Source organism: Vicia villosa, linkage group LG6 (assembly GCF_029867415.1).
Source record: "Vicia villosa cultivar HV-30 ecotype Madison, WI linkage group LG6, Vvil1.0, whole genome shotgun sequence".
NCBI classification, from domain to species: domain Eukaryota; kingdom Viridiplantae; phylum Streptophyta; class Magnoliopsida; order Fabales; family Fabaceae; genus Vicia; species Vicia villosa.
In genome coordinates this window covers 17665068-17679738 of record NC_081185.1, presented here as the reverse complement: position 1 = coordinate 17679738, position 14671 = coordinate 17665068, and the positions used below count along the sequence as shown (strand labels likewise).

The following is a 14671-nucleotide window of genomic DNA, read 5'->3' as shown; positions in this document are numbered from 1 at the left end:
CATTCATTCTTGAAGTGTCCAGGCTCATTGCATTCATAGCAGATGACCTTCTTCTTGTCAGATCTTCTGCCTCCAGAAGATTCTCCTCTTTCAGGCTACTTTGAACTTCGGAAGCTCTTGAACTTCCTTTGCTTGCTCTTCCAGAGATGGTTTACCCTTCTGGAGATCATGGACAGTTCATCTTCTTCTTTTGATTCTGATTCTTCAGAATCTACTTCTTCAGCCTGAAAAGCGTTAGTGCATTTTTTATAATTAGATTTTAACCCAATAGACTTACCTTTCTTCTGAGGTTCATTAGCATCCAGCTCAATTTCATGACTCCTCAGAGCACTGATCAATTCTTCAAGAGAGACTTCATTCAGATTCTTGGCAATTTTGAAAGCAGTCACCATAGGACCCCATCTTCTTAGCAAGCTTCTGATGATCTTCTTGACATGATCAGCCTTTGTGTATCCCTTGTCAAGAACTCTCAATCCAGCAGTTAGTGTTTGAAATCTTGAGAACATCTTCTCAATATTCTCATCATCCTCCATCTTGAAGGCTTCATATTTCTGGATCAAGGCAAGAGCTTTAGTCTCCTTGACTTGGGCATTTCCTTCATGGGTCATTTTCAATGACTCATATATGTCATAGGCAGTTTCCCTGTTAGATATCTTCTCATATTCAGCATGAGAGATAACATTCAGCAAAACAGTCCAACACTTATGATGATTTTTGAATTGCTTCTTTTGATCATCATTCATTTCTTGTCTTGTAAGCTTTACACCAGTAGCTTTCACTGGATGTTTGTAACCATCCATCAGCAGATCCCATAGGTCACCATCTAGACCAAGGAAGTAACTTTCAAGTTTATCTTTCCAGTATTCAAAGTTTTCACCATCAAATACTGGTGGTCTAGTATAACCATTATTACCATTTCCATTGTATTGCTCAGCAGAGCCAGATGTAGATGTATTTCTTGGATTTTCACCAGACATCTTGACTTAAGCGTTTTTCTCTTCCTGAATCTTTTCTAAACACGGTTAAGTGCTTGCACCTTAGAACCGGCGCTCTGATGCCAATTGAAGGATAGAAAAACACTTAGAAAGGGGGGGGGGGGGTTTGAATAAGTGTAGCTTTAAAACTTGTAAGATTAAAACAATTTGCACAATGATTTTTATCCTAGTTCGTTGTTAACTAAACTACTCCAGTGCACCCCCTTGGAGTGATTTACCTCACCTGAGGATTTAATCCACTAATCACACAAGATTACAATGGTTTTCCACTTAGACAACTTCTAAGTCTTCTAGAGTATACTGATCACAACCTGATCACTCTAGGAACAAACTACTTAGATACCCTCTAAGACTTTCTAGAGTATACTGATCAACAACCTGATCACTCTAGTTCTTACAACTTAATGTAAAACAAATTCTAAGAGTTACAATGCTTCTTATAAAGCTATTATCACAACTGTGATTTTCTCTTAAGTTTAAGCTTAATCTTACTAAGATATTACAACAGTAATGTAGTGAGGTTGAAGATGAAGTTTGAGAGCTTTTTGAATTTGACAGCGTTTCTGTATATTACTCAGAGTTGGTTATTTTGCTTCTCATCAGAACTTCATATTTATAGGCGTTTGAGAAGATGACCGTTGGGAGCATTTAATGCTTTGCGTGATCCGTACAATATTGCATTTAATGTTTCACTCTTTTGTCAACTACCTCGAGCCTTGCTTTCGCTGTGTCTACTGACGTTGCCTTTAATAGCTACTAACGTTCCTTTTGTCAGTCAGCGTAGCCTGCCATCTTGTACTTGCTTCTGATCTGATGTTTGTGTAAACAACGTTTGAATATCATCAGAGTCAAACAGCTTGGTGCAGAGCATCTTCTTGTCTTCTGACCTTGAAGTGCTTCTGAGCGTGATACCATGAGAACTTCAGAGCTTCTGCTTATGATCTCAAGTCCTTCTGATGCTTCCATATACCATGTTCTGATTTGGCTTGACCATCTTCTGATGTCTTGCCAGACCATGTTCTGATGTTGCATGCTGAACCTTCTGAGTCAGTGCTTCTTGCGCTGATTTTGTGCATACTCTTTATATAATTCCTGAAATGGAAATTGCATAGTATTAGAGTACCACATTATCTCATACAAAATTCATATACATTGTTATCATCAAAACTAAGAATATTGATCAGAACAAATTTTGTTCTAACAAATAGGGGGTCTACTCAGTTGCTTCTGCTTATAGTTCTCTCATCTAAAAGAAATGTCACCTTTATCTACCAGTGATCAGAAGGCACTATGTATTGTCCTCCATTTGGCTCAATTGGACCTCGTCTAAGGTAATTGTCTTTTCTTAGCGATTGTTTCAATGACTAGGCCTAGATTAGTAATTGTATCTATTTACATGGACGTTGCAATTGAAAACTTCTGAAAGTGTTGCAAAGAGTGGTTAAAGCCATCATGCTTGGTGGAGGTATTTTCTTCGGGGACCGTCAATGGAGAATGGCTTCTTTACCTATTAGATTTAAGAGATTATGTTTGTACTCGGTTGTAGAGCTTGCTTCATATGCTATTGTGACTTCTAGGGCCTAATCTTGGGCGTTACACAATCATATATTGAAAGATAGTGGAAAAGATAGTGGGATATATAGTATGAACTCTGATTTCGACACAGCTTTAAATAGTCTTAGTACAACGATTCTAGATTTTAACCTCAGTAGTTTTACTAAGAAGGACATCATCCATCTTAAAGCATAACATGTTTTCGGGAGTGTCATTTTTAGTAAAAATGTTCAGGGCATGGACGTAAAGTTTGATATGACCACATAACATAAAGTAATTTTTAGTTATTTGCTAGTAGCACATGCTAAAGATTTTCTCCTCGCTATCCTAATATTAATGGATCAAAGGGTCGAGTTTCCTTATTTTATCTTCCTTTCTCCTTTGTTTACTTTGTTCGACTTGGAGAAGATGAAGAATGGTGTTTAGTTCGTTCTCCAGGGCGCACAAAATTTATGAGAAATACAAAAGTAAATGAGTTAACATTCTGATGTTGGAATAAAATATTCTTTAGAGTTTATATTTCGCTTGGCAGCAAACAACGAGGTAAATGATGATTTATACTGTAATTAAAAACCTTAATAAAATAAAGGTATTATTTTTGTTCTAAATAAAACATGAAACTGGAGGAGCTGGGAATATAATCTCACACCTTGAGCTTCATTTTCTTTCGATTGAACCAAAAATTGAGAGAATAGCTGATTTATATTGTAATTAAAAAATTAAACAAAACAAGTGCATCATTTTGGTTATAAATAAAACAAGAAATTGAAGGAGCTGAGAATCGAAGCTCAAATCCTGTGCTTCATTTAATGTCGGCTTAACCAAAAAATCGAGGAATTAGAATTAATTCAAAAAAAAATAAAAGGTCGCTCTTTAGACATTTAACCTCGGTTTTTAATTGACTGGGATGAAAGTTTTGTCATAAAATATATTATTTATAGTAGTGGGTGAGTTGAAACTCTATTTCTAGGCTTATACCATTCAATTCAACATGTAACGAGGATGCACGTCTAAGTTAGGGAAAAATGTCCAAGATTGTTCCTATGTAATCTCTTGAGGCGCCATCTATTTTCCATTTAATCCAAAAGGATGGAGGACATTTCTAATTGAATTTTTTTAAGGATGGAGCTAGGGGAGGATGGAACTTGATGTAGAATTATTTAAGGATCATGAATTCGTGTACTAGTATGTAGGAGTGCATGTGGCCTTGGAGAATGTAGTAGCTACTTGATGAATCAAGTTCTTGATAGTAGTAAGGTCCCTTGCAAAGTTTGCTTTATCATTATTTAATTGTATTTGGTTCCTTGTATGCCTTATGATTCACAAAATAAATATTAGCTTAGAGGTGAGAAACTCTAGGTTTTCATTTGGAGATAAGGATTTGTAGGTAAACAAAAGGTATGTAGCCTGTAGTAAGAGCATAAACAAAAGGTATGTAGCCAGTAGTAAGAGCATGATTATCGCTGTAAAATGGGAGTTGCTACACAGTTTTCAAAGAACCTGTGTCAGACTTGTATTATTGTTCCTCAATTTGATAATGTGCTCAAACTAAAGCACGTTCCTTCTCTTTTATTTAGTGTTTTCAATATATTTTTATTTTTCAAAAATTGCCAGCTCTAAAGAGATTATAAGGTATTTTCTCTGTTCATTTTTAAGTGTCATTTTTAGAATACTTTTTTGTTCTTTTTAATTGTCATTTGTAAAATTCATGGTAACATTAATTGCACTTTTGTCAATACCCCTAGTCATTTACTATAGAGAGATAAAAAGTCAAATGCATGTGACAAATAATTGAGGGTATTATAGATAAAAAATAATTATTGTATAAAAAGTAACAATAATCATTAGTTTTTTTTTTGATATATATAAAAAGTTTAAAAATAACAATTAAAAATGAACAGAGGGAGTATAATACGGTGTATGAATATTTACAAAATGTAGAAGAGTTGTTTAAATAATTAAAAAGTGTAAAATAAAATAAAAAAATTAAATAGATTTCATTTAAAGAGTTCAAATGGATACGATGGATGTGAATGTTCTAAAAGTGGTTATAACATTGAGTCTAGAATGGTTAAGTGCGTCTACAATGACTTTTCACTTGAGATGCCTCGTGTGTTGTCCATAATTATTACTGTAAGAAGGAACGAACGCTGATTGCATTTCTCCTAGTTTACTTAAAAATAATAATTTGAATTGAGGTACTATTTGAGGATATGTAGGTTAAGATTTCTTGGGCTACAATGATAGAAATTTTCTTGCTAAGGGCTTCCTCAAATATGCATATGAGTAGAGGTGATAGAGAGTCTAGCTTCCTCACTCCTATTTAACAAGGGAAGAATCCCACATCCCTGCCATTGATGATGATAGCTAGATTCGAGCATATTCTACAATGGCATTGATCCCATTTAAAAATTTGTTGTTGAATCAAACCTTGAATGAAGATATGAGTTACAAAATTGATAAAAACTTTCTTCTAATATTTCCCAAAAGGCTTAATCATCCGGGCCTATTGATGATGAGCCATCCATGCTAAATAAAGTATCCTTAATTTCATAATGTAAGGTTCTTAATTTTGAAATATTGTATGCTTCAATGATCTGTTATGGGATTGATTTATCAACCAAGTCAATAGAGGAACTATGATTGCTAACTAGGGGTGGCAAAATGGATGGATTGGATGGATATGGATTGGATCCTTAATGGATGGATCAAACCAATCCATTAATCCATTACAATCCACTAAAATCTCTTAATAAAAATTCAATCCAATCCATCCATTAACATATTTCAAATGGATGGATATCCATCCATCCAAACAAATAATTAAAAAAATTCTTAATTATTTTTTAAATTTCATAAAAAAATTAAATTTCACAAAAAAAATATTGTTAATTATTTTTTAAATTTCATAAAAAAATTAAATTTCACAAAAAAAAAATATTTTTAATTATTTTTTAAATTTCATTAAAAAACTAAATTTCACAAAAAAAAATATTGTTAATTATTTTTTTAATTTCATAAAAAAATTAAATTTCACAAAAAAAAATATTGTTAATTATTTTTTTAATTTCATAAAAAAATTAAATTTCACAAATAGAAATTAATATACCCATTATTTTTAAATTTCTTTCAAAAATTTAAATTTCACAAAAAATAATTTAAATATTCTTAATTGTAAAAAAAACACTATATATATATATATATATATATATATATATATATATATATATATATATATATATATATATATAAACAAATCTTTTAAGTAAATGAAAAAATCCATTGTTTTAAGAAGTAAACTAGACATACACTAGTATGAAATGACATAATTAATGTTAATAAGTTTAGAAAAAGTGATACAAAATTAGTACAAACCTATCGATTTCAATTACATCAAGTTCTTGAATTACAAAAGAGAATTTCTAAGTGAAACAAGATTCAAATTCAAGATTACATACAGTACTAGACTACTAGCTACATATCCTAAGTTGAAACAAGTTGAATTCAAGTTGCATAAAATCAAAGTCCTTAAGCTACAAGAGAATTCCAACTGATTGGAGCCACTCAATTTCTTCACCTTTCCACCTCTTCTTTGCATGCCAAAACTTTTCTCATCATTGCTCATCTTCAAGTTAAAGAACCTGCCATAAAGTAAAATGATAAAAATAATCCATTAAATTGAAATGAAGAGAGTAATGATGAAATTTATGATTGGAAAAGATGGTGACTTCTAAATAAGAAATGATAGTTATAATTATGAAATCATTGGCTCACACTCACATAAATATAGTTCTCTATCTTATTCTACACTAATTATTCAATCATACATAAATCAAACATAAATTTCCAATTGTAAAACTGAAACCACTAGTACACAAACTTTGTAACAAAAATCCTTAGAAACCACTGGTACACAAACTTTGTAACAAAAATCCTTAGTTTACAATTCTTAACTATTTGAGCTTACTGCATGCAGATAAAACCAAATTGTGGATCATTAATTTCATCTCTAGATAAAGATTAATTCAACTTTTTTGCTAACACCTGTGAAGGTTCCAACTATCTACTACCACTAGTATATCTAGAATCTACCACATGACTTTACCAACAACCTAGATGCATATTTCATTCATTATAGGAACCACTCATTCACTTGTTACATAATGGCTATAACCTTGAGAAAACCATCATGATTAATGTGACATAAGAAGGTACGGTATTATTCTATTCTTGCAAAGCAAACATGGCTTACTCAGATAGTTAATAGTTAAAAGGAAGTAACAAATTGAAGGAAATATGACCCACTTGTAAGATTTGTGGTAGAAATCCCTCCAGTCAACAACACTCTTGACCTGCATGCGGTTTAATTTGGGGTAAGGTTTACATCTATATTTCAAATTAATTCAGGTAAGACTAGTTCAAAAAAAAGTAAAAGTTAAAAATTCAAAGAAAGAACATGATAACAAGAAACCGACACTTCTACACAGATACTCTAAGGTGATGAAGCCAAGAGAGCATGGTTACACATGTGAAGCACCATGTGAGTAAGTCAATGTTCGAAAAATGAGCAAACAAGAATTACAACCTCAGTGCTAGATAGATTGCGCAATGAGTCTGTGAGGCCGTCTCCTACATGATCAGTAAGAAAGTATATTAAGAATTAAAACAATACTATATTGTTCAAAGAACTAAAGGAAGATCATTGTGCAAGTTTTCCAGCGTGAAGTAGTGGCAAAAGTCTGTAACAAAATCAGAAATTGAGAATTCTGATAAGGATTCTAGAAGGAAAAAAAATAACACAGGCATGCTCTTCGGACACACTCATAGTGCTTCTATTTAGTTATATTAGTATTTCTTACTATATCATCAAACCATTGCAAGAATTACAATTCAAACATTTAGTTACTGATAGATACTCGATCAAGTAAATTGTTAGGATTAGCAATAGGCCTCCTATTGTTTGAAGAAAGCCCTTAATACTAGTAGGCGTGCGAGAGAATGTGTAATTATAACTGGCCAGAACTAACTGTTTTTTGATGGCTCTAAAAGGACTACCTACAGGGAGGGTCTGAGTAAAGCATTGTAAAGCGCAGTCGGCGAGACATCGAGACATTAGCAATCGGGAACATGGTAGGAACTTGCTTATTAAGTCTGGGATTAGATAGTATGAGATGTTTGTGGAGTATTTAATCGGGAACATGGTAGGAACTTGCTTATTATACTTAGGCTTTCGTACTACAGTTACTATTGATTTTTCACAAACCAAGTTTACAAAGTGTGAATGAGTGGTACCTAGATGTCAGACTCTCATTATGGTATTATATAAACTTCATTTTCCTTAATCCTTAATAAGACAGAACATAACAAATCACAATACAACCTTATATTTTCATAAGTGAAACACATTTGTTCAAATACAATACAACCTTAAAATCAGCAGAGATCAGAATAACCAGAAAATAAATTATTTGCACCTTTGTTTTGTAAGACTTGATGGCCGAAATCAGCAACTTGTCTCTAGCAATTTGTCTCACTTTTTGTATCAATTCATGTCTTGAAATCTTCTTTTCCTGCAAGAAACAGAGCAAGTGAATCAACAAAGTTTAAAAACAAAACAGCAATCTCAAAACTCTCAAAACAATATGAGGAAACTAAACAAACATTTACCTTTTTAGCTTTGTAGAACTTGGAAATCAAAGCAATGTCAAGCGATAGCTATAAGCATAACCAACCCTGAAAACACAGAAACACAAACCTTTGATTGAAGCAACCCTGAAACTTATAACATAAGCATAACCATAACCACAAATCCTTTAACATGAAAAATAATAATGGGTTTCAGCATATAAATTATCTTAAATACATCGTTTTTACGTTCGAAACGAAAATCAAACATATGAATTTCGAAACGAAAAATCAAACAATGCATACGGATCGAAGAAAAAATCGGTGAGATCTAAGCGAAATGGAAGAAAAAATTGTGAAACGTTTGTTACCTTTGCGCGAAAGTAGGGAAAAAGTGACAAATCAACTATGTCGAATTTGCAGCTTTGAGATGAAATTGGGGAAAAATATTGAAATTAGGGTTAGTTTGGAGAAGGAGGTAACGATAGATTAAGAGAGAGAACGATACAACAAAGAGAGAGAATATGAAAAGTGAAAAGTTGTTTTCTTTTTGTTTGTTTTGTTTTTTAATACATTTTTAATAAAAATACTTATAATAAAATATAATCCAATGGATTTACATGATGAGATGGATGGATTGGATCAATCCATTTGATTTGGTGGATGGATTGGATCAAATCCATTAAATTATTTTTAGTTTAATGGATGGATTGGATGGATATTTTAGTGGATGGATTGGATGGATTTTTGTTTAGTGGATCCAATTGCCACCCCTATTGCTAACAGTGAAAACAACTTTGTAGAAGTCTAGATAATTTTGCACAATATCATCTCTAATGATATGTAATAGATACCATTCTTCAATATAGTGATTATTTCGGTAGTATATCTCATCTTGGTCATGCTATGAAAAAATTCACATTCTTTAAACCATTTGTTATTAGCTTTGTCTCTCCAAAATTGATCATGTAAATGAAGTGTCTGATTAAGGGTGCTCTGAGCTTTCTTCTCTTCATTAAAAGTGTGTTAATGATTAAATTGTAAGAGGGTCCATTTAGGCCATTGCTATAAGTGTAAAAACTGCCATGTCATTCATTCATATATGTGCTTTAGAACAAATTAGATTAAAATTCAAATTATTTTTACAATCAGACAATTATGATTGATTGAGAAAGTAATTTTTATACCAATAAGTTTCTCTTTACACAACATATAATATGCTCAGTTTAGAGTTTCAACGATAGAAAATAAGAGTTTTTAGTAGGCATGATAAATTTTATTTCAGAAGTTTTTTTTTAATAGGCAAGAGATCTATTAAAGGGAGCTAAAAGGGAGCTCCGTCCCACAAAACAAACTCGGGAACAACCTTAACTCTCAAAACAACAAAGAGGGTGGGTACTCCAAATAAAAAAATTACAACAGTCAGCTATTTTGCAACAGGAAGAAAGCCATGTCCAAGAACTATAAACAATGGATGTCATACATTCGTCAAAACTCGGTGCTATTTCGTTGAAAATAACATTGTTTCTCATTAGCCATATATTCCAAGCCGCCACCAACCATATAGTAGACAAAACTCTTCTCTTCACCTTGTTCAACACTCTCTTGCAGAAGAAGAAGAATGCTTTAAACTCCTCTACATTCATCTCCCCAAGGCCACCAATCCAACTATAAATTTTCCTCCAAATGTTGTCAGCAAAGGAGCAAGAAATAAATAGATGTGCCGCTGTTTCGTCCTCCGAACAAAATATGCACCTGTTTTGCTCCACATCCAAAAGAATTCCCCTTTTAAAAAGATTATCTTTTGTAGGTAGCCGATCGTGAATGAGCCTCCATCCGAAATGTTGAATTTTGGTTGGAGTTTCAGATTTCCACAAATGACTTAGAGCCTCTAAATCGTCTTCCGGAATAACTGTTGTCACATTCGGCGTTGCCATCGAGTCATAGCAAGAACGAACAGAAAAAATGCCTTCCCCATTCTTCTTTGTAATCGTCAATTGAGTTCACAAAAATTTCAATCAAACAAATTAAAAGTCAATTTATTTTTGGCTTATGTATAAAAAATAAATACTTGTCAATTAAATTGTGGACTCTATCAATAAACGACAATCGTATCTATAGAGTTTTCACAAGAATCTCAATAAAAAAAATTGAAAGTCATTTTATTTGTGAGTTATGCATAAAAATAAAAATAAAGCATCTTAATTAAACAGTGGTCTTTGTATCAATAAACCATAATCTTATCAATAGAGTTTTCATAATCTAAAAGATATGTTCAAATTGAGTCATCATACATCTTTTGTCAATTAAAATACATCAGGATTCGATATTTAGCTGTTTGTACATGTTTTGGCCCCTCCTTAAATTCATTAATTAGTCACATTATGCATCCCTAAAATATTAGTATTTAAGAGGTTTGGTATATTTTTAACTCAATATCTTCATTAGTTTCACACAAAAGAAATTGTCTTACATCATTCACTCTCATCCCTTTTCCACTTTAAGTTACATCATTCAATAAAAGATTATTTTCATATCACATCTCACTCTATTTTCAAACTTTTATTGGTTGATAATTTATATGCAATTTTATCAAGACTAACAAAGAAATATTTTTCTATTCTCATTAATTTTAATTTGTTTCTTTCATGAAATAGAAGATTTTTGGTACATGATGAGATTAAATGATAAAATTTTCAAACCAAAAATGGATAATCAAAATTTCAATTTTTCCAGTTTCTTTTTCTGTTTTTTTGTCATATTTCATGAATAGCTTCTTTTCCTAATTTTTGTCATATTTCATGTACAATTCGAGTTATGATGTTCATTCCGCATTTTATCATCCACTCAAAATATAATTAAAAAAATTATACTTTATATTCAAACAATTAAATTTGAAATGAGATAAATTATGAGACATAAAATTAATGCAATTTTGAAGGGGTGGCAGTGGTAGATGTGGAAGTATGAAGTTAATTCTTCTCCAGAAGGCCTTCTGGCCCTTAATATTTCTTATGGGTCTTTTTGGGTCTAATTTCTTTTTTATTTTCTTAGTTAGCAAGACTACTCACACGCTATATTTTCACTATTACACTTGTTCGAAAGATTTTAAAGAGAAAAAGATGTATGGAAAATACCAGAATTTAACTAGTCATCCTTTTTTCTATATCTGGTACTCTTATATATTTTTTGATGGCAAAAATGTCCATGCTAATATTTACCAACAAAAAGTTTATATTTGTTCAAAAAAATTCACTTTTACTAAGGTGTAAATTTCAAAATTTTCGGTAGTTAAAACGAAATTTCCGGTACTATTTTTTCACATTTTTGTGGAAACTTTACATTTATCCCGCCAATGTAGGAAAGTCTGATATATTCTGGAAAAAAAAATACATTTTTATGAGGTTTTTTAGAAATTACCAATGAAGAAATATCAAAGATTTTGAAAATTCTGGTATTTATCTGGAAAAAAAAACCAAAAACTTATCTGAAATATTCAATTTTCTGGTATATCGAAAATTCCGTCTACATTAAAAAATTTTGATCGTGCAGAATAATGCTTTACTTGTGTGTTCCAGAACCAGCAGGCCCATTACAAATTCCTGTAAAGATTTTATGTAGTTTTTCACCATTGATGTTGTATGTTTTTTTTTTTGTAACAATTTCAAAATTTAAAGATTTTTCTGTCTCTATGATATTGATAGTTTACTCTTCATATGTTGTAAATGACATATATTTCAGTCTCGGTCTAGAGTATTAGCATTGGCACGGTCTATTGGTAAATATCATGGTATTATTGTTGTCATTGTCCGTTCTAATAGTGCAAATGGGATGCGAGGGAGGAAAGATAAATTGATTATGGGTTGTGAGAGAAGTGGAAACTACAAAAGAAAAAATGTAGTTGAAAGCAATAATTTCTCAAAAGGCATTTATAGTATGAAAGTTAAATGTCCTTTTAGGATGAGATCCGTGGCAAGTGGTAGCGGTTGGAAGGTGATGGTTAGGTGCAGGTTGCCCAATCATAAACTATCTAAGGATATAGATGAACATGACATACTAGGCTGTCGAAAGGATCATGAAAGGTAGTTTATAAATGACATGGCGAAATACAATATGTCTCCAAGGTACATAGTTGCTGCTTTGAAAGACAAAGATCCAAAAAATATCACGAGTGTTACCCAGTGTAGCAACCTGCCCTAAAAATTAATATTTTAGAGTCGCCACCTATTCTGAAGGGCAAATAGGAAACCCTACGCAGTTTAGAGATCGGGGTAAGTTATTATAATCAGGTCGAGGGAAGGTGTTAGGCACCTTCCACCCTTTCCTATTGGCTTTGAATCTAAGGGTCAAGTTTTATGGCTAAAAGTTAAGGTTAATAGCTAAGGAATTGAATAGGGGAAAATAGAGATTTTAGGGAAGGGGACTCGCCTTGGTTATCCAAGTGCCTACGTATCTCCTTAGGGAGAATCAGAGTCAACGTAGTTCGGGCACAGGGTTGTACGCCTTTGAATTTGATTTGGATGGTTTGAAGGCTTTTTGAATAACCTATCGTAGTTTTAGAAGTTGATTTGAAAGACATTTTGAATTGCCTAATTGAAAAGGATGAAAATCCGTAGTGTCGTGGTTTAGTGTGTTTTGAATGTTGGGGCGTACAACCCTAATTTAATATGTCACCGTTAGTTGCGATGATCAATAGATTTGATCATTATAGTTAACGGATTAATGGGGCATTGCTGGTTACTCTGATCGATAGATTCGATCGTCGCGGGCAGCAAATTGAAGTGTATTTTAATTTATTTAAATTTTTTATCTCTTGCATAATGCGACTAATAGATTTAGTCGGGTCGAGAAGAGAATTAACTAAGGGTTAATGTTTTGCCCGAATGGCGATGGGATTGGGCGAACCCTAATCTTTACACCTTTATAGGGTTTTTGTGATTAATATTAATTAAAATTGATTAAAATCAATTAAGTCGAATAATCGACAGAATCGAATAATCGGGAAAAAATGTTATACTCCTAATCCTAATCCTAGTGTGATATTCTAATCCTAATTTTAAATAATTAATTAAATCAAATATAATTAACTATTAATTAATCTAAATAATTAAATAAAAGAACCTGGGTATTGATCCTATGTGGCAGCTTTCTGAGTGCTCACGATAGACTGGCGCATCTGGGGCGTCGGATTTAATCTTCGTGAGATCTAATGGCCATGATATGAGGGTGCGTGGTAATCCTAGTGTGTGTTGTGCATGATGGAAAACAACGAAAATAGTAACCAAAATATAACATGGACCCAGGGTTCGAACCCAGGTCTATCCCTTTTCATAGATCCTTCAATTACCAATGCTACTGCTCGTTGTTTGTTATTAATAAAATGCACATGATTAATGATATATACAACAATGAGTCTTGGATGGAAAAACAAACAAATGTAAAACCTGGGCCCACAGTCATGCACGCGGACCAATAGAATATGGAGAGAGGGTCCTGGAACGTTGACCGGCCAATGATGTTGAGAGAGAGAAACTGAACGTTTCATCCAGCCAATCAGAACGCGCCTTCGCCGCCACGCCTGCGTTTGACCCACGACTGGACTTTCAGACCACCTCCGGCGGTGGCTGAATCGTCTTCTCCGACGAGAAGAAGCTCCGAACCCCTGCAAACAAGCGTCAACAAACGCCAAACTAGCCCAGACCCCCTAAAACACGTACTGCGAATCCAATGGACGCCTCGGTTTCTCGTGATATGGCCTGCAAACATGTAAACGAAAACTAGAGGTTTTGATGCCCTAACAATGGCATTCTCCGATCCAAGGCCTAACCTTCCCATGTAATACGTCAGAATCATTTTGCTTAACACCCTGAACTCGATTATATATTTCAAACAGATAAACAGAGCGTAACTCGATGGATTTGGAATTCCAAAAATCTTACCTCCGGCGACGGGGAGATGGGAGCCTCTGGACGGCTGTCGGCTTGGGTGATGGTCGGGTTAGATTCCTTAAGTCCTCATGAAGGGGATGCAATGATTTTGATCGATTAAATCTTGCTGGGAAGAATTTTCTTGCGCTCCCTAAAAATCAGATTCTTGAAGTTCTTGGAATAGGATTTTCGCACCAGTTTTCGTCCCCCCCTTTGATCTGAATATTCTCTTCTATATATATGGAGTACATTAGGGTTTCTAACTTAGGAAATAACCAACCAATATGTAACATGGAAATTTGAGAAAGATTTTACATGAAATCTTTCTATTTTAGCACTCCAATCTATTTCATGCACATTCTCCATTCATTCTTGCCCTTGGATTATATTTCGATTTGTCTTGACTTAATAAAAAAGAATGATTATTATATAGTTATTTTAAAATTTTATTTAATATTTTAAATGACTAAAATGAAATCAAATAATTAAAAAATAACTATAAAACTAATGATAATCCTATTAAAAATTAATAATAATTAGTACTAATAATATTTAATAATAATGATAATC

The 14671-nt window shown here is 32.9% G+C and overlaps 1 long non-coding RNA gene across 1 annotated transcript; it reads right to left on the bottom strand.

Moving 5' to 3' along the window:
- Window positions 1-5854: 5854 nt before the first annotated feature.
- On the bottom strand, window positions 5855-8715 carry LOC131611296 (uncharacterized). The gene is made up of 6 exons (XR_009286835.1): window positions 8546-8715; window positions 8217-8282; window positions 8024-8119; window positions 7135-7178; window positions 6855-6901; window positions 5855-6190 (listed from the first exon to the last, which is right to left on the bottom strand). It is a non-coding gene; the product is annotated as an uncharacterized LOC131611296 (long non-coding RNA).
- Between the last annotated feature and the right edge of the window lie 5956 nt (window positions 8716-14671).